The sequence below is a fragment of the Pholcus phalangioides genome, unplaced genomic scaffold, assembly GCF_987345545.1.
Source record: "Pholcus phalangioides strain wild (caught in Gottingen) unplaced genomic scaffold, Ppha-v1.0 ptg000017l_1, whole genome shotgun sequence".
NCBI lineage: Eukaryota > Metazoa > Arthropoda > Arachnida > Araneae > Pholcidae > Pholcus > Pholcus phalangioides.
The window spans coordinates 47,762,131-47,783,968 of NW_028301610.1; the positions used below are offsets into that span (position 1 = coordinate 47,762,131).

Sequence of the window (21,838 nt, forward strand, 5' to 3'; positions counted from 1 at the left end):
AAAAACACGTTCGTTTGTCACTCCCCCTTCTAGTTCACGGAAAAAGTGCGTAATTTCCATCTTGAAAAGAAAAGGGTATTTAGATGCATATAAAAGTGAAACAGGTGACCTGCCATCATTTATTGTAAAAAGAAGAGCACTGTAGAAGGTGATTAGGGGTCATTCAAGTATTACGCCAGCATCGATGGGGGGGGGGGGTTCCGATTTTATGACTTTTGATGACGGGGGGGGGGGGGTTTGGATGATGCTTACGTCATCAACCACCCTTTATGAAGATATGAAATGGTCTTAATGGCATCTTATTCGGTGCGCAAAAAACGGAAAAGAACCGTACGATAATTATTGGGCACCTGAACTAACATTCTACCTATTGATAAGTTCCCTACAGAGCCACTTTAATGATCTCTAAATGTTTCACGGATCCTTCAAGTGCTCTGAAAATGTTTTCGGGCTGCTTAAGTGCTCTGAAACTGTGCCACGCATCGCTCAAGTGATCCGTAATTATGCCACGGATCACTTAAGTAATCTGGGAATGTTCCGCGGGTAACTTGAGTGATGTAGAACGCCAATGGGGACCGTTTAGGTGCTCTAAAACTGTGCCACATGTCACTCAAGGGATCTCTAAATGTGCCCCGGATCATTTAAGTGTTCTGTAACTGTGTCGCGGGTTACTTAGATGATCTTTGAATATGAGAGTGATCTTTGAGGCCTACTTCAGTGATTTGAAAACGTGCCACAGGCCACTTAAATGCTCTCGAACTGTGTCACGGGTCATTTAAGCGATTTGTAAATGTGCCGCTAAGTTCATTTTTACAAAATTAGGTTTGGGTGGCAAGCCAATCCAGAGGATTGGAAGCTTGCTAGTGTGGTATATTTAAAAAGGGTAATAGATAAACCGTGTCAAATTATCTTATAGTGAGTTCACGAGCTCCCTCTCGAAAATTTTGGAAATTATTATTAATATCGTGAAAGCGATAGGGAGTTGCTCCAGACCCACTTAAACAGCATTGGAACATGGGCAAATGAATGGAACATGAAGTTTAGCGTTGACAAGTGCATGGTAGCTTATTTTGGTTCGAACAACGCACGTTTCTCTTACGAGTTGAATGGTATCACTATCCCGGATGCAACTAGGGAGTGTGACCGATTTGAGAATTCTCATTGACGAGCGGCTTAGGTTTTCTGAACATTGTTCAGCTGCGGTAAAGAAAGCGAATAGAATGCTTGGTTTCATTTTCAAAAAGGTCTCTTCGCGTTCTCCTAAAGTCATTCTTCCGCTTTTCCGAGTCTTAGTTCGTCCTGGACTGGAATATGCTGTAAGGTTTTGGAGACTGTACCTACAGAGGGACATAGATTTGGTTGAAGGGGTGCAGAGAAGAGCTACGCGTGTCCTTATTGGCACACGGGGCTAGAGTAATGAAGAGAAACTTCATATGTTTACATTTTGATTTTTTCAATATGTTTACATTGGATTGAGGAGTGGCAGCGTGGTTTCGGCGCAACCAAGGATGCGATGTAGCCTGAGGGAAATGGAAAAAAGTTGAATGCAGTCACATATAGTCACAAGAGTGGTAGAGAATTCTTTTTAGGTAGTCAGTTAAACATGTGACGGGGTTTTTCAGTCTCAAGTGTAGTACTAAACTATAAGGATGACTGTGGCCTAATGGATAAGACGATGGACTCGAGAGAATATATTCGGAGGCAGATAATGATATTTTGCCGCTATGGTGGTCGAGTGGTTATAGTGACGGACTCGCGATGCGAGGATCCGGGTTCGAACCCCACAGTGGTGGTCGGCTGAAGTTGGGTTTCTGTGGTTCCCAACTTCAAGGCGCAAATGCGAGCCGATCACCCCGTTAAAAAGTCTCGCCACAGAGAGCAACAGTCCTACAACGATAAAATCATTCAATCATAACACTTCACTCATAGTTAGAAAAGCTTGTGGCAGATGGCAGCACTACACATAACGAGCATTACAGAGAAACAAAAGACTTCACGTCGGGTTTCACTACACGTACACGCACATTGGCATATCTGAATCAAAGAGAACCAGAACGAGCAAGATGCAGAACCTACCAAAGAGCTTTGACTTGAATCAGTCGCTCCTGCTGTTCTCGCTTCTTTCCTGTGAAGAGGGACATGACGAGATGAACATGATGAAATGATCAATGTCAACGTGGTCCAAGAGTTTGCTGTTACAGTTAATACCTACAGCTCAGAAGTTTTTTGTTTTAAAGTTTTCGTCGAAAACAAAATGTCATGCATAATGTTAGTAAACTCACTCAATTCTATGGAGGCGTGGAGGTCGACTGGTCATATATATCAGTGTTTCTTGACCTTTTTTTTGCCCGTGGCCCCCTTTAAACCACATTTTTTTCTCGTGGCTCTCCCGTCTTAACCAGAGTCTTCAACTCTCATCTAGAAGCAAGATCCTTTATACGTATTGAAATGATTTTTTTCAGTGAATTTATACTGAATGAAAATTTTGCAAAGAAAATTGGCCTCCAGACCACTGGACTAGAATTTATTGATCTCCCCGCTAGTCCGAGTTCTATCAGGACCGTCTCGACATCATGCCCCCCCCCCCATCCCCAGCTAAAGCGATGCTATGGTAGTCCGATATTTAGCTGGAAATAAACAGCCTACATATTTCCTACTTATTTTCAAAATTAATTGTACTATACAAAATATCATAAGGTGGGGTCACTTACGGACACGTGGCCCCCAGGGCATGACCCCTCACAAGAGTGGGACTGACAGAGTTGCAGCCCGGGGCTTAATATAGTTTTTTCATAATTTTTTTGTTTTTCACACTGAATTTAATATAGAGAAGGCGGTCTGTGAAAAATCTAGCCGGGGACCTGCGCAAAAACCCCATCCTAGGGAACTTGTTGCAAAATGTATTCGGTGAGGCCCGGTGGGTCCATGCCCTAAGCAGCCCTGGTTTTATGGGTGGTTTTGTTTGATTCTGTAAGTGTATAGTCACTAATATAAAAGCTTTTTTATTTCTTCACACATTAATTTTTCTTCTCAGCTCTCTGCAGCCTTCCAAACCACCTGTCGTGGCCCCTTTCTCCATTTTCTTCCGTGGCCCCCCTTGAAGTATCCCAGTACCACTAGGGGGCTATCATATGGCCCCCGGTTGAGAACCACTGATATATATGACTGACAGAAGAAAAATTTCTTTACTCCCGAAACGTACCTGTTGAAGCTTAACTCAAGGTACAAGAATCATCGTATATATAATTGACTTTCCTTACTATGAAAACAGTGGCAAACTCACCTTTTCTGATGAAAATGTAGAGCGTTTCTTTGAAGTTTGTGAATTTTAAACCTTCCGATTTTAATGTTTTAAATAATTTTGTGTATTTTTCTTTACAGTAAAGAGTTAATACTAACCTGTAAGATGTTTTCGTAGTTTAAAAAATCTTTTTCTCGTGTTTTTCGTATGACTTCCACTGGTATGGAAAAGTTGCCTCGTTTTCAGGGTAACTTCGCCAACACTGATTTTGATTTTTTTTCAAGCATAAATGTTTCACTTAAGTTGTTACGTTTCCCACAGATTGTGAAACTAGAGATCAAGACTAATGTTTTAAGATGGTTTTGAAGCATTTTCGCGCATTATTAGTTAATAAAGCAATTGAAAGAAAAATAAAAAAGTGGCGAAGTTTTGTACCGGTTGATGGTATGTGTTTTTATATTGGGTTGCTGTATTTTGGTTATATTTGTTGCATTCATATTATTTATGGGCATATCTTTTCAGCCATCTTGTTGGGCAAATTTGCCTGTTGTGGCCTTTGTGTTTGTATTTGTATTCCTTGTACTTTAAACCCCCCTCATATGAAAAATATTAGACCAAAGTGAGAGAAATGAGGTGAATAAAATTAATGGGACATTTGATCAACGTAAATTACATTGTTATCAATAACTGCAACTCTCATGACGAGCAAAATACGTATAGGTATTTCATAAAACACTTGATCTACAAGAGAAAAAATGCAGTATTTTTGAAATATAGTAATACATACTTCCTTTTCACACAGGTTTTCATATGCATCGACTTCAAGTATTAAGCGTTGATTTTCGGCAATCAGTGCCGCATTCTGTTTTTGAAGTGCACGCAAGTTTGAAATACTTGGAGTTTTATCCTATAACGCAAAATAAATGGATCATAAACTGAATCACGATACTATTTTCTGATATTTTGACATATCGTTACATCAAAACCATCACAGGCATCAACTCAAAATGTCCTTCATAAATTTTAATCATTGCGATATAAATATAAGCACCAATCTTTTTCTTTTAAAATCTTTTTTTATATTCGGACTTGGATTTTGAGGATTCAATTTCTTCACGATAGCGGTCTCAACCTTTTTTTGACTCGCGGAACCCTTTTTATCCAAGGCTGACGTCACGCTCCACTACCCATACGAAAGCTTTCAACAGCTGGCTGATGCGAAGATGAATTTAGGAAAGAAAGAAAATTCAACTGTCCTTGCGGGGAATCGAACCGACGTCCTCTTACTTGCTGGGTGAGCGCACTAGATCAGTGTTTCTTAACCTTTTTTTGCCCGTGGGCCCCCTTTGAAACATATTTTTTTTTCTCGTGGCTCCCCTGTTTTATCTAGAGTTTTCGACCCTCACCTAGAAGCAAGGTCCTTTATACGTATTGAATTGATTTTTTTTTTCAGTGAATTTATACTGAACGAAAATTTTGCAAATAAGATTGGCCTCCAGACCACTAGCCTAGAATTTATTGAGCTTCCCGCTAGTCCAAGTTCTATTCAGGGCCGTCTGAACATCATGGGTGCTGTAAGCAAAGTGATGCTATGGTAGTCCCATTCTTAGCTGGAAATAAACAGCTTACATATTTCCTACTTATTTCCAAAATTTATTGTACTATACAAAATATCATAAGGTGGGGTCACTTATGGCCATGAGACCCCCAGGCATGGCCCCTCACAAGAATGGGACTGACAGAGCTGTAGCCAGGGGCCTGATATGGTTTTCATCATTTTTTGTTTTTCACACTATAAATTTCATATAGAGGAGGGATCTGTGCAAAATGTAACCGGGGGGCCTGCGAAATACCCCATCCTAGGGAACCTGCTGCAAAATGTAGGCGGTGAGGCCCGGGTGGGTCCATGCCCTAAGACGGCCCTGGTTTTATGGGTGGTTTTGTTGGATTCTTTAAGTGTATAGTCACTAATATAAAAGTTTTATTTCGTCACACCTTAATTTTTCTTCTCAGCTCTCTGCAGCCCTCCAAACCACCTGTCATGGCCCCTTTCTCCATTTTCTTCTGTGGCCCCCTTGAAGTATCCCTGTACCACTAGAGGGCCATATGGCCCCCGGTTGAGAACCAATGCACTAGATTACAAAGGCAACGAATTTCAATCTTTCCTTAGAGCTCGTGTTCACTGAACGGGACCGTACATGGACGGTCGGACCTTACTCAGGCCAAGCTCATAATTCCTGACACTGCCACCAGATGGCGAGAGAAAGACCTTATCCATCTCTCTCTTCGTATCAACCAGCTGTTAAAAACCTTCGAATGGATAGTGAAAAATGCCATCATCATTGAATAAGCAGCTCTAATTTTTTTAATTTAGATGATATGTCATAGCCCAGGGGTTCTTAATTTTTTTCGATCCAAAATCAACAAGATCAGCTTCTAGAACCATGATACTGTTAGTGTTTCGAAATGAAACCAGCGGCACAAAAGTTCATTTATAACAGGACAGAGAGTAAGTGCATTTGTACGACCCCTCTCAGAAGAGAATCAAGTGTGGTTTCGGTCGTGACCCATAGCTAAAAAATCCTGACTGTTTGTGAATTTGAACGATCCATCTCAGAAGCCCCTGCGAATTCAGTTCGGAACCTATAGTTGAAGAATTACTGGCTGTAAGTGTATTCGAACGACCTATCTCAGAAGCCCTAGCGAATCAAGTTTGGTTTATGACCCATAGCTGAAGCATTATTGACTGTTAGTGGATTTGAACGACTCATCTTGGAAGCTCCTGCGACTCATAGGTTAAGAACTTCTGACATAGCCACTGTAAATGAAATAAAGAAATGATTCCAAGTCCAGCCACCAGAATGAGCCTTCATTAATAAAACTGTTTTTCATAAACGCCCTTTTTCCCCCGCCTGATTTTAATCACAATCTGTGTTTGTGAACGTTTCATAAAATCACTGCAAAACTTTGTTTATAGGTCTTAGTGGTTGCATTAAACAGTTTTGATTAAAGTTTGCTTTGGTAAGTATATTTATTGTTTTAACCATACATTAATCTAATTAAATCAGTTTATTAAAAACTGCTTCTTACTTTATTAGTGCAATGTTTAGTATTTGCGGGCGACTTGGATCGGGATTACACTATAAAAGTCTGATAAAAGATCTTTTACAAAACAACCAATAAAACTATTGGTTACATTTGCTTGAATGTAACCGATTCGCTTCTTGGTTGCATATCTCAAGTTTTATAAAATAACTTTTATTAAGCTTATTATAGTGTAATCCCAGCCCTGGAGGACAATATTTTATATTCGTTATCCGAAGATGATGTCACTCCACTATTACTACGAAGGTTTCGACGGCTGGCTGATGCGAAAATAAATCCAGGAAAGAAAATTCAACTGCCTTTGCGGGAAATCGAACCCACGTCCTCTCACTTACCAGAGCAGCGCGCTAGACCACTACGGTACAAGGGAAACGAAACCTCTCTCCTTAGAGCTCGTGTGTGCTGAATGGGACTGTACATGGACAGCCAGACCTAATTCAGGCCAAAGCCATATTGCTGCACATTGCCAAGAGATGGCGACTTATCGGAAGATGTCCCTCTCCGCTATCAATACCCTTCGTATTAATCAGGGCTATATACTATATAGTAAAGGGTCTTTCATCCCGTTGAATTCGCACTTGTCGCCTCGGGTCAGTGGGCGTGGTCTCGGAGCTACTGTGTGACGTCACTGCTCAAACACTTATTTTTAGCAGAACACGAGAAAAGTGTACTTTTTTTACATTTAGTTGCTTATTTTACTGTTTCAGTGAGTGCTCTCTCGTTCATGATGGTATTGCAGTGTCACAAATATGTGCGTGTGGTATTTTTGTAATTTTTGTATGATCTACTAGCTGTTACCCGCTGCTTCGCACGCGTGGGTTTGGTAATCGTAAAATTACTCGGCGGTGATTCGCCCATATATAGGTTCAAAGTATGATTTGAACTTATATCACGATTCTCCTAGGGGGTTGAATTTTCAGAAATCTCCTCTTAGTGGGTGTCTACATGATAAAATATAATACTGTCTGAATTTCATATTTATAACTTCAGCGGTTTCAGCTCGACGCCATGAATGCTCCTTATGACCTTTGAACCGCCTTATCACCCGCTTAGAGGTTGAAATTTGAAAAGTTCCTTCTTAGTGACTCTTCACGTCATAAAATGAAACAACTGACTAAATTTCATATTTACCTCTTCAACAATTTTGGCTCAGCGACGATTGCTCCATATAACCTTTGAAAAATCCCTTTTCAGTGAGTCTCTTCATTACAAAATGAAAATACTGACCAAATTTCATATTTGTAGCTTCAGCGGTTTCAGCTCGGTGATGATGAAACAGTCAGTAAAATATGCATTTATGCGTAAATAAATGTATAAATACATAAAATAAAATTTTTGTATTTATACATTCTTTTTTATTTGTCCCTAATTATTTCCAGTCGGGTGCATTCTTTTCTCCATTATAATAAGTTACGAAACAATTATATTTGCATAAACAAATACAGTGAAACATCACTAGAACGATACTCGATACAAAGATAAATTTTTCTACAACCATATTTTTAAAGTCTTGTTTAGAAATTTCTATACGCCAATACTAAACTGCTGCTTCTCGATATAGCGATACTCCCTCTACAACGACTTAGTCAGCACAGTATTGTTGTATCGAGGTTTCACTGTAACTAAAAACTTCTTTTTTCTCTATAAGTGGTCTTTTAGTGGTGCAACTTTTAGTAAATAATCAATCTTAATTCATTAGTTTAGATAACAAAAAATTTCCAAAATCTGTAGCCAAGTCATCCTAGGCATTATAAGTTTAATTCAAACGTGCAGTTCGTTTAAATTTAAATTTTTATCTAAATATCGAAAAACGTAGCAAGCATACCTTGTTACTTTCTGGGCGATTCTTCTGTGGAGGATTCATCTGAAAAAATGAAAAAAAAATTCACAGATAAGTTCTGTACTTACTGTATGTTGGCGCATGATGGCCACAGGTTGATGACGATTCTGATTTTTAACATCTCACGGTATCAAAGACAAAACTCAGTACATACAGGGTGTGTTAAAATCGACTGACGGTTTTCAAAATGGGATAGAGCAGGAAAACGGTGACAGATATTGAAGTCACTCATATATAAATATGTAAAGATAGGAATTTCAGATACGTCATTCATGTTGCAAGGGGTGGTGTAGTTATTAAAATAAAAAATTAACTTTTCATACGGACACCCTGTCCTCAAAAATCCAATTAGAAAGTTGTTGCACTATCTCTCCTGAGGCCAACAAAAAACGAAAATTCCATTAAGTGAAACCATTGAAGCTGAGATATTTGAATTCAAAAATTGGGAAGTAACAGCAAAATCCAACGGACAACACTTCTTTCGCCGATTTCTGCTGTTCTTCCCCAACTCTTCTCCGATTTTGGAATTCGGATATCTTTACAAATACTGCACTTAGAAGTGGAATTTTTTCTGTTGGCATCGGGTGAGACAGGGCGACAACTGTTTAAGGGGCTATTCAAGTATTACGTCGGCAGATTTTTAGACATAGTGAGTCCGACCACCACTGTCTGACACTCCGTAGTGAACTTTGCTATGAAATGCACACAGGGATAATGTTTTCACATAACAAACTGAACAATGAACACACTATATTTTTGGGGAGTGTTTTAAGTTTTGGGCATTAATTAATGGAAGTAGTATAGATGGCGTTGCTAGTTGGTGCGAATTACAGAGTATTGAGCTGTCGTCTAATCATGGTTTCTCTAAATTCCAAAAATGTTAATCAGTCAATGTCAAGGTGGTTGCTTAAAAACAACCATTTGAGAAATTTGGGGTAATTCTTTCCTATATATAGCTATCGATTCGATCGATATGATAGCTAAATGATCCGCAAATATGTCGCGGAGCAATTGGGTAATCTAGAAATGTGCCGCGGGTAACTTGAGTGATGTAGAACTGCACTGCGGGCCGCTCAAGATCATTTGATCATTTTTGTCGCACCACGGTCATTTTCTGCACACGAGGGCTAATTAGACCGGGACCTACAATTTATTGCCGATTCCGAACGGCGGGCTTGCTTTTATACTCATCGGGAGGTTGGTGCGCTAACTCCTCCATGGGGGACTCCCTGCGGTAGCTTTTTTTTCTGCGGTCATGTCGCCGTTACTGTTGTACCCCTGTGTCAGGAAAGTTTTGTGACAAGGACGAACCGGGTATCAAACTCGCGACACTTCTAAACATCCTTTGGTACTTTAGGCGAGTATTTTATCGACCTGGGCTACCGCGTCCCAGGCCGCTCAAGTGCTCTAGAACTGCCACATGTCACTTAAGGGGATCTTTCCAAATGTGCCACGGGCCACTTAAGTTTTCTGTAAATGTGCCGCGGTCACTCAAGTGATCTGTAAATGTGCCGCGGGGCACCTAAATGATCTGTGAATGTGCCACTGGCCTACTTGGGTGATCTGACAATGTGGCACGGGCCACTTAAATGCTCTGGAATCGTACCACCGGTGACTTAGGCGATCTGTAATTGTGCCGCTTAGTTCATTTTTACAAAATTAGGTTTCATGTGGCCGGCCATATCGGATAACCCCGAGGGCCACATATGATCCGCGGGCCATGGGTTCAACATATATGGCTTAGAGGGCGGGTCACAATGAATTTCTCAAAGTGAAAGCTTGAAATTAACAGAAATTTATTATAAATTTAACATAGAAAAAAGGTATTATATCTTCCGATATTTTAATTTTTTTAAATATTTTTTGCATAAAAAAATACATTTTTGATCGTCTGGGGAGTCATGGTTCGCGCTCCCCCATGTGCGTTTCTGATCTTAATGTGTGTTAGGAGGCAGAGCTGTGACAAGGTCCCCCTTAGGGGAAGCTACCTTACAAACAAATGCGAAATTTCTTAATTTAAATGTTTGAACGCAGCAAGCCAATAAATATACAAATACTAATGGACAATAACTGAAAAGATCATTTTGGAAATAATTCAGCAAAATTCAGCGATTGTGCAAACTGACGTAATTAACAAGGTAGCAAAGAGGGCGCACACTTGGTTCTGCGGGGGGGGGGGGGAGTGACGTCAGCTTGCACGGTCTCTCCCGCCTCGTGAGACAGCACTTGTTATATGGCCCTGGTCTGTAAGGCCGTGCACATAGTGAGTCGACCACGAGGTACGAGAGTGAAAATAGAGACTAGTGACGAAAACTATTGTATTGTTTTGTTCTACACCGCACACACTGGAGGGAGCAAGACAAAGAAGGGAAAGATGCCATTCAACACGGTACGGGAGTTGACAAACGTGCTTATTTTCACCTCGATCTGCTGATTTTAGCTATCTGCTGATAGGTCCGTTTCTCCCCCCTTTTTTTCTTTCCCTCTTCTGCATCATCACACCCTTACATTTCAGAAATCTCCGGGCCATTTCCTCTATCCTCCTCCTCTTTGACTATGTGCGGACATCTTTCCCTCCACCAACTATGCATTTTTTTCTTCCTAGTCACAATTATTGGAACTCGTACTTCTTCGCTCCACTACGAACTCGGCCTAAGACGCCGCGGTGGCCGAGTGGTCATAGTGACGGGCTCGCATCGCGTGGACTCGGGTTCGAACCCCGCCGTCACCACAGTGGTCAGCTGAAGTTAATTTTCTGCGGTTCCCAACTTCGAGGCGCGAATGCATGCCGATTTGCCCCGTTAAAAAGTCTCGCCACAGAGAGCAACAGGGCTGGAATTATTCAATCATTACACCTCACTCATCGTTGGAAAAACGGATGGCAGAATGGCGACACCACAAAACATTACACAGCAAACAAACTTCACTTCCGGTTCAGCACACGTACATGCACCAATTCGTTAGAAGTTCCGCAGAGGAATGCGCACGAGGTGCATGTGTGGTTTAGTAGTAGTGGTCTACAGTGGAACTTATCGATAGGAATGTCAGTTCAGGCGCCCACAAACTAGGGAAAGGTTTTTTTCATTGACTCATTTTGGCATTCCTAGCAAAGGTGATATTAGGAATATTTTTTGTCATGTTTTCATTTAATGGTGTTTGATGACGTAATCATCATTCAAACCCTACTTCACCCCCCCCCCTTGTCATAAAAACTCAGCAATTCCGAAAACGCCCCTTACTCTCGATGCTGGCGTATTACTTGAATGGCCGCCTAATGAAAGAGATAATTCGAAAATTAATGAGAGAGACAATTCCAGAATTAATGAGAGGGACAATTCCAGAATCAATGAAACACATAAATCCAGATTTACTGAAAGAGAGCTCCAGAATTAAAATAAATGAAATAATTCCAAAATTAATGAGAGATAATTTCTTAATAAAAATTAATGAAAGAAATGATTCTACAATTCGAGAGGCAGCATTTTAATATTATAGTATAGGCATTTGTAACAACAAGACTTGAAAAATATCGTTGTTGAGGGATTATCGTTATATCGAGTATCGTTGTAGCGAGGTTTCGCTGTAATTTATCTACCCCGTAAGAAATGGAAGAAAATCCTCTGTTTTGACTACTACTACTAAACCACACGCGCACAACTCGTTCATACTTGGCTGCGGAACTTCTAACGAATTGTTACAGGTTGGAATGTGCGTGTCCGTGTTGTAACTCCAACGCGAAGTTTGTTTCTGTGTAATGCCTGTTGTTTGCAGTGCTACCACCTGCCATCAATTTTTGTAACTATGAGTGGAGTGCAATGGTTGGATATATCACCGTTGTAGGCCTGTTGCTAACAGCGGCGAGACTTCTTAACGGGGAGATCAGCTCGCATACGCGCCTCGAAGTTGGGAACCACAGAAGACCAACTGCAGCCGACCGCCATTAAGGGGCGACGGTGGGGATCGAACCCGGGTCCTCGCGATGCGAGTTCGCCACTGTAACCACTCGACTACCACAGCGGGTCCTTTTTCTTGACTGACGTTGCGTTTCAAACTACGTGCTCAATCCAAGGCAATCGAGCCAAATGTGGCCCTCGAAATCATCCGATGTGGCCCGTGACCTCAAACCTAATTTTGTAAAAATGAAATAAGCACACAATGTCATATTGCTTGAGTGACACGGCTTTTCGGAGTCATGTCATATTAGCAGATCACTCGAGTGACCCGCGACCAAGTTCCAGAGCACTTAAGCGATCTGCAGCACATTCACAGATCGCCCGAATAGCTCGCGACACATTTATAAATAAATTAAGTGACCTGCGGTGTAGTTCCACAAAACTGAAGCGACCCGCGGCACATTCACTGATCACCCAAATGACTCGAGGTACATTTACGACAAGTCATTTAGGTGACATGCGTTGTAATTCTACATCACTTAAGCGACTCGTGACATGCTCACAGGTCAACCCAATGACTCGCGGCACATTCACATATCACTTACTGAAAGTTATCTGCTTCACAGCTACAGATCACTTAAGCGATCCATGGCACATTTACAGATCACTTGCAAAGCGTTTTGCGGTGCAGTTCTGCATCATTTACGTGACCCGAGACACGATTCCAGAACACTTAGATGGCACGTGGTATAGTTTCACATCACTAGAGTGGCCCGCGGCATATTCGCAGATCACTCGAGTGACTCGCGACACATTTATTTATCACTTAAGGGAGCCATGACATATTTACAAATCGCTTGAGTGACCCGGGACACAGTTCCAGAGCATGTAAGCGACCCACAGTACATTTCCACATGATATATGTTGCCCACACGACAAACTAATGAAATGAACCACACTCTCCTAAGGGTCGAGCACCCTTGTTTGAAAAAAATTTTACAAGTAATATTTATAACTAATTTTGTATGAAACGGGGGATCCGGAAATTTCGCCCTCGACATTGTGTACCCGGCACGTTTCGTCCCCGGTACATTTCACCGTAAGAGTGGCCACGTTTTTGGCGAGTGACCAAGTATGATTGTGTGAGAGACCAAGTGGGTACGGATGATTGTGTGTGTAAACAAGTTGGTGGGTGTGATTGTATGAGTGACCAAGTTTTTGGTGAGCGACTTCTCTATATAAGTGGGTGAGTAACCATTTCGGCGTTAAATGACCTCATGAGTGACCATATAACTGGGTGAGTGACCACGTGAGTGAGCGACCGTATGAGTGACCAAGTGTGTGAGCGACCGTATGAGTGACCAAGTGTGTGAATGAACGTACGAATGATCAAGTGAGTGACCACATGGCTGGTCAAGTGAATGGCCGAATAACTTACGAAGTGAGTGACCATGTGGTCACTTATGCGGTCACTCGCGCTCTGATTTTGTCACTTACACAGTCAGGACAAGTGAAATGTCCAGGGCGAAATTTCCGTATACCGTATGCAATGAACACTTTTTGGGAATGAAAAAGTCTATAATTGGGCGTCATAATATTTTTTTCGAAACTTTTTCACAAAGAAATAATTAAGTATTTCATCATTTTTCAAAATGGAATTTTTTCAGAAATTTTTTTGTAATTTTTCGAAATTTTTTCGAATTTTTTCGACCGTAAATTTTTTTTTTCTATCCCGACCATGAACGGAAATATTTTTTAAAAAAATAACACTAATGAGATAATAACAAAGCGTATAATTTAATTTTTATTAATTTTAAATTTTAATCAATATTTTTATTAATTTTTAATTTGATTGATATTTCTATTTAATTTAATTAATATTTTTTTATTAATTAACATATATGTCTTATCAAAGATGCTGTTCTCATTTTCAAACATATGTTGTAAAGCATACATGCTCAACCGATATCCCGCGGGCGAAATGTGGCCCTCGAAGTCATCTGATGTGATCCGCGCCACTCAAGTGGCCCTTGAAAGATTATCAAACCATTTAAGTGATTCGCGACACATTCTCAGACCATTTAAGCTGCCAACGGCAAATATCCTGATCATAAGTGACCCCAAGCACATTTCCAAATCACTTCAGCGACCCGCGGCACGCCTGTTCACTCAAAGCGCTCGTGGTATATTTGTAGATTAATTAAGTGGCTGGGCACATTTCCACATCACTTGAGTGGCTGATAGCACACTTACAATTCAAAATAAACGGCCACGCTTCTTCAGATATATCGAGTGGCTCGCAGCGCACTCACAGTTCACTTGGGTGGCCAGCAGCACACTTCCAGATCACTTGAGTGGCTCGCAGGGCCCCCCTCACATTTATAAAAAAAGTTCAATTGATTTTTATAGATCAATTTAGTGTCTCTTGGCACATTTCCGGATCATTTAAGTGACTCGAAGAGCATTTCCAGATAACTCAAGTAAGTGGCCCACAAAACATTTCCAAAACAATAAAGTGGCCCAAATTCTCCAAAAGGTTGAGTACCCTGGTTGTGGAGCAATTTTTCTCAGCCTCGGCTCAAGGCTGTTTTGGACAATATTTTGTTCTCGTGGCCCCCGTCTTACACGGGGCCCCATCTACCCTCAGCCAAGAACGAGACCCTTCCTACTTATTGAATTAAATTTCACCAAAACTAAATTTAAAATGAAAAAAAAATTCATGAATAACAACAACCTCTGGAACCCTGGGCCAGAGGTGGGTGATGATCCCTCTCAAGAGCCGAATTATACGGGAAAAAGGGGATCTACATAAAATACGGGACGATCCAACGAACCTACAAAATAAATCGAATCGTCCCCCACACATCAACCTGGGTTATAGTTCAGTGAGCTTCCTTTTTATGGGGGTTTCAATGAATGGTCCTCTCAACATCATGGGTCCTCGGGCAAAGAGATGTTTTGGGGTCGTCGTCCCCCCATGCTTAGCTGGAAGTGACAGCTTACATATTTATGTCACGGTAAATGCCGTTATTATGAAGGTTATTATGCGGTTATTTACAAAAGCTATACAAAAAATCTCGAAAATACCCCTTTGATGTTTCTATAAATATAGCTTACAAAAATTGTTGCTCGAATGGTCAAGTTCCAAATTAAAATTGCTAAAAATAATCATTACTCCGAACAATTTTCGAAATGTAACATCTAAAAAACGCTGGAAGTTATTGGATGAAATAATATGCAAAGATAATAATCAAAATTCATTATCAACAAACTGTGATAACAACACCCTCTCTCAAAATTTCAATGCCCCACTTCGTTAACATTTCACCACTCAATATCAATATAAATGATGGTTATAAACACTATATCCCAAGGGCGTAGCCAGGGGGGGGGGACTTGGGGGTCTGGTCCCCCCCCCCCGAAATGTGAGAAAATGACCGAAAAAAGGGAAAAAGATGGCCAAATCTATTGTTCTGTCACTTTGGTCCCCCCCCGAAATGAAAGTGGTCCCCCCCCGAACGAAATTTCTGGCTACGCCCCTGCTATCCAGTCACACATAACCAACTCAATATACCTCACTCCAACTTTTCCGGAAGAAATTTCAAAAATTATTAAGACTTTACCTGCTACCGGGTCTTCCTCAGATACGTTGAACTCGAAAGTTCTAAAAATACTTCCTAATAACATCTTAAACGTACTCTCCGACTTAATAAATAATTGTATTGCAAATGGCGAATTTCCCGAATCATTAAACTTAGCAGTTGTAACTCCAGTTCATAAAAATGGTGATACAAATGATCTCGACAACTTTAGACCGATTTCAGTTTTATCGTCACTTTCAAAGCTTTTTGAAATTATCATTAAGAATAGAATGTTTTCTTTCTTTTCGCATGTAATTTTTTTTTCTATTAATCAATATGGTTTTCTTCCAAACAGAAACACAGAGATTGCCCTTTTGACATTCACTAAGTATATTGTTGAAACAATTGATGCATCCAAAAAGACTATTGCCATTTTCCTGGACATAAAAAAAAGCATTTGAGAATGTCGACCGTCGTATCTTACTCAATAAATTACATATTTTCGGAACCAGAGGTAACGCACATAAATTAATTGCTTCTTACCTCAGTCATAGATCTCAAATAGTTAAAGTTGGAAATAACCTTAGTAATACAAATACAAATACAGCGCCACAACAGGCAAAATGCCCAACGAGGTGGCTGAGAAAAAGATGCCCATAAAAATATGGATTTCATATATTTCGAAAATATAGCAACCCAATTAAAAATGTAATTAGAAACATTATAAACAATATATACACATGATAAAATATTATACAATGCCCATAAGAATACTTATGGTTGTCTTATTCTAAGTATTGATTGCTTCTCGATTTACCCCAACATGTTTATCGTATTTCTTTTTAAACGTGCCAATTGTGTTACAATTTACTACGTCCGGGGGTAAGCTATTCCATTTATTAACAACCCTATTAGAAAAAAATTCCCTGCGACACCATAACCTCGCATTGTCCCTTATCAATCGATACTGATGTTCCCTTGTAAAAGCAGTCGATTGGCAGTGTACTAAAAGTTCATGGTCCATCCCATTGAAAATTTTGAACACTTCGATCATATCTCCTCGACACCTGCGTTCATCCGATGTAAACATATTCAAAAAATGAAGTCTCTCTTCATAACTCAAGCCCCGTGTGCCAATAAGGACACGCGTAGCTCAAACAATCAAACCAAAACATTGGAAATAATCAAAGGAGTATCTCAGGGCTCTGTTCTGGGACCGTTATTATTTCACATACTCATAAATGACTTTTGTAACATTGAATTAACTGCTAAAATTATCACATTTGCAGATGACACAATATTGCTTTATTAAACTGATTTATTGATAATTCGTAATTGGTTTATCAGCAACGACTTACAAATAAATGTAACAAAAACTAAGTTTATGTACTTCTCTTCTATGACTAATATAAACTTCAACCATAATCTGATATTCCACAATAATAATTGCCAAAATATTTCAACTTGTAACTGCCAGAGTCTCGAACAGGTTTCAACGATTAAATACCTACGTATTCATATTGATCATAACCTCAGATGGAAAACTCATGTAAAATATTTGCAAAACAAACTTCGCTATGTAATTTACAAATTATATTACCTTAAAGCATACATAGATCACTCGCTCATGTTAACACTTTATTACTCATTATTCCATTCCCTACTTTATTACCATTATATGGGTTGGCTATCTGGGGTGGCAACTTCGTTTCAAATCTTTCACCAATAATGAAACTCCAAAAAAGAGCAATAACAATCATCACAAGTGACTATTTGACTCAACTTTTTCACAGTCTTGGAATCCTTCCCCTACGTCAGCTTTATTTCTACAAATCTACTATAATTATTTTTAAACGACAATTTGCTTTACCTTTGAACAGTTCCCGTTTCTCAAATAGATTGAACAATATATATACTCTCTACCACTTATCCACTAAACTCTTCTGAAGAAGCATTTTACTTACCTCATCCCGAAATTTTGCAATTCTTTACCACCTGCTATCCTTAACATTACTAACTTATTACCTTTCAAAAGACACACGAAGCAATATCTTTTTCCAATCAGTGGCATCGAGAGTTTCTTTTGATTTGCCCTATGCTCCTCAATCAGTTAAATTATAAATCTAATTGATCTCGCGCCTTGCAACATTATATTGATTTTTGTTATTTGTACTTATATCTGAAAATCATGCAATGTGTATTTCATATAGTTGCATTCCTTGCTGTTGCAAAAAATGCTACAAATTATACGAAAGTTTTGTTTTGACATTTATTATTATTTTTTTTGAACCCCCCCCCCTTTTCGTAAAACTGTGTGTGTGTGTGTTTTTCTAATATTTCGTTTTTCCGTTTTAGTTTGTTGATATTGTTCACTAATAAGCAACTGTGTTCCTTATCATTCATTATAAACTTACAATGTATCATCCAGTATGAATCTCTAGACCAGTATGAATCTCTAGACCCCTTCGCTGATTTTTTTCTTTGTCTCATCTCGTATTTATGTAAAAAATTAAAACAATAAACAATAGACTTACCAAGCATTTTGGTCTATTTGAAAATTTCCCTAAATTTGTCACTTTTACCGGCGATTATGCATAACACCCAAGCGTCGCGTCTTTGGTAAACATGATAAATTGTACTATACATGATAATTCATACATGCATTGTATCATTATATCGGGGTAAGATCGTAAAATTTGTGTTTTCCGACTATATTCATCGCAGACTCATTGTAATTTTTTTCAAATTTATCAATTTCACCGATTATACTAGGGTATTATGCATAATCACAGATAAAAAGGCGATAAATTTCAAGTATTTGTTAAATTTACCAACGACACTTAGTTATTATGCATAATCGAAGGTAAAAGTGATAAATTTACTAAACTCACCGAGACAATTCGTAATTATGTATAATAATCGATTTATCACATTTTCCGCAACATTTACATTACAAAATCATAGCGCCAGATCTCATCGTGTAGGTCTCGTATGGATATGAAGTCATGGGCCCCCATGGGTAAAGATGACCAGGGTTCTATGGACAGCTCGGCTTGATATTTTCTAAAATTAGTTAAATTTTTTCCCACCATATTTAACTTGAAAGCTCTATTTCAGGAGGTGTTCAACCTTTCAGACACAGCGGGACAAATTGAAATTTCCCACTAAGCCCGCGGGCCACCAGCCCATGTAATTTAGTATCAACATCTTAACAGAAGGGAGAGCCAATGGGGCCCCCCGAGTTAAACAGGGACAACAATAATCGAAGACTTTTAATTATTCCGAAATTATTTCTTTAATTAATTCTCAATTTTGATGTATTAGTTCCGGAATAATTTTTTTCACTAATTTTGAAATTTTTTTGAATAGTTACCGATTCAATTTGTTAATTCTGAGATTATATATTTTTAATCTGAAATCACTGCAAATCATTCGTTAATTATTTATGTCGATAATTCTGAGACAATATTTTCCTTCTTAATATATTTTGATATAATTTCTTCCAATTTTCATTAATTCTAAATTATTTGTTTCGAAAATTCCAAGATTATTTCTTCCAGTTTTTCTCAATTTTCATCAATTCTGGAATTATTCCTCTCACACACACACATTTATTCCAAAATTATTTCTTTCCATCAATTCCAGACTTGATCGTTTTTTAATGTTTTCAACCATTTTCTGCAAATTATCGACGGGCCACGATCATGGGCGGAGCCCCGGGGTGCCCACTTATCTAATGTATATGTGTTTATATGAACTTGCATCATCATCATCGTGCTTCTCCCCCCCCCCCCATACTTCCCAATCTATCTCCGTCTATGGCCACAACGAAAAGCTTCGAGGGCCAAATGTGGCCCCGCGAGCCATGCGTTAGAGACTCCTGCTCTACTTCTTCACAGCTCTCAGTGGCTCCCCTTCACCACTTGTCGCAGGCCCTTTCCTCTGATTTCCACCCGTGGCCGCCAGGACCTCAAGCGAGCCATATGGCTCCACGTTGAAAACCACTGTTGTAGAGAATCGGGGTTTAAATTATTCAAAAGAGATTTTTTTTTTTAACTCCAATTAAAACAAATTTGGGAGGACGGGGGGGGGGAGAGTGTTCCGAATGTAAAGAGACCCGTGGACCTCCATGACCGCATAGGGCCCATATGGCCCCAAGTTGAGAACTGCTGTTGTAAAGAAAACCGGTGTTTAAATTCCTCAAGATGTTTTTTTTTGAACTCCAATTAAAACAAATTTGGGTTGACGGGATAAGGTGGTCAGAATATAAAGAGCCCGTTGCCCCCATAACCGTAAGTGGGTCCGCATGGCCCAAAGTTGAGAACTGCTGTTGTAACGAGAACCTGTGTTTAAATTCCTCAAGAGGTTTTTTTTTAACTCCAATTAAAACAAATTCGGGTGAACGCGAGAAGGTGGTCAGAATATAAAGAGCCCGTTGCCCCCACAACCGCAAGTGAGCCCATAGGGCCCAAAGTTGAGAACTGCTGTTGTAAAGAGAACCGGTGTTTAAATTCCTCAAGAGAGCTTTTTTTCAACTCCAATTGACACAAATTCGGGTGAACGGAAGAAGGTGGTCCGAATATAAAGCGACACGTCTAATTATAAAATGTACAGAAATACTGAAAAATACTGAAACTAAAACACGCCGAAAAAAATTGATTAAAAATTCAGAATTGAAGTCTTAAATAAAAGGGGAATCTGTTTGAATATGGGCTTCGGGGCCCGGATCCCGTTAAGACACCACGGAACATCACCTTCTACAGTTATTTCCCCATATTGTTGGGGGGATTCGGTCCAAGAACGCAGCCCAGCCCCCCCCCCCAGGGACGTAGCCAGAAATTTCGTTCCGGGGGGGGAACCAAAGTGACAGAACATTAGATTTGGCCATCTTTTTCCCTTTTTTCGGTCATTTTCTCACATTTCGGGGGGGGGGGACCAGACCCCCAAGTCCCCCCCCTGGCTACGCCCTTGCCTCCCCCCCCCCACATTTTTTTCCCCATATTTTTACTCGACGCTTCATTCCTTTGAATCTGAATTTTCTTTTCACAGAGTTTTGTGGTTTCCCTCGGCAGCCAGTGCCGTCTTAAGGCATGGGCCCACCCGGGCACGGCCCGGGGGCCTCAAGAGGAAAGGGGCCTCACAAAAATTAGATCTGGTTGAAATTTTAAAGAATTTGCCTGGAAGGGCCTCAGAAAAATCACTTGGCCCGGGGGCCCATGATGCTCTTAAGACGGCCCTGTCGGCAGCCCCTGTAATGGCTCTCCAACTTGATTTTGTACCCGTGGCCCCTTTGAAGCACCGCATCTCAAGTCCATCAGAGAGCCATATGCCCCCCCCCCCCCCGAGTTGAAAAATACTGCTTAAAAGTATTACGAAATACTTCGAAGACCCACGTGTTCGACATTAGTTCTATTCATATTAAATAAAGCGTTTTGGAAAAGATATCGTAGTATATTTATAATTTAATAAAAATTATTTTTTATGTAAAAGAAGTAAAATAATTATTTAAAAAAAAACAAAAAAACTCACTTTTTCTTCAAGTTCTTCTTCGAGATTCTTCTTCTTCTATTCAAACCGTTGGTTATGATGAAACTGCGTAAGTGTGGCGTGTCGTGAGAACTAAACTCTCTGGTAACTAGTTTTTCTGAATCTGAAGGACGATGGCGATGGCCAAATATATTGGCGACTTTATTTCACGCCAAAAGAGCGATAATTCTTTTTATGTGATTCATAGAAAACGAAATACGTAAATACGTAACCACTGTGCCACTGTGCAGTAGTGGTTCTTAATCCCATCCCCACACCCCGAGTCAGTGCCGTCTTAACGCATGGGCCCACTCGGGCACGACCCGGGGGCCTCAAGAGAAAAGGGGCCTCCCAGAAATGAGATCTGGTAAAATTTTTTTAGAATTTACCATGTAGGGCCTCACAGAAAAACCACTTGTCCCGGAGGCCCGTAATGATCTTAAGACGGCCCTGCCCCCAGTGCAATACAATTTACCTTTCCGCACCCCTTTGGATAATTAGTTTTCTATTATGTAATTTTTTTCTGTGATCAAAATAAATTGCACTAATTATTATCTATGTTGATTAATTTTTATAAATTATTTTGCCTATTATTGTATTTGATTCCTTTTTTGTAGTATTTAATTTCGGCTTTTTTTTAATAAATTGAAAA

General features: G+C 39.8%; 1 long non-coding RNA gene across 1 annotated transcript in view; it reads right to left on the minus strand.

The window, feature by feature from the left end:
- LOC149073989 (uncharacterized) overlaps positions 1-21,293 on the minus strand; it is a 31,927-nt gene extending 10,634 nt beyond the window's left edge. Inside the window, exons 1-3 of the long non-coding RNA XR_016194477.1 lie at positions 21,190-21,293; positions 8,172-8,210; positions 4,029-4,148 (exon numbers count right to left, since the gene is read on the minus strand). This is a non-coding gene — a long non-coding RNA (uncharacterized LOC149073989). The remainder of the gene's footprint in view (positions 1-4,028; positions 4,149-8,171; positions 8,211-21,189) is intronic.
- Between the last annotated feature and the right edge of the window lie 545 nt (positions 21,294-21,838).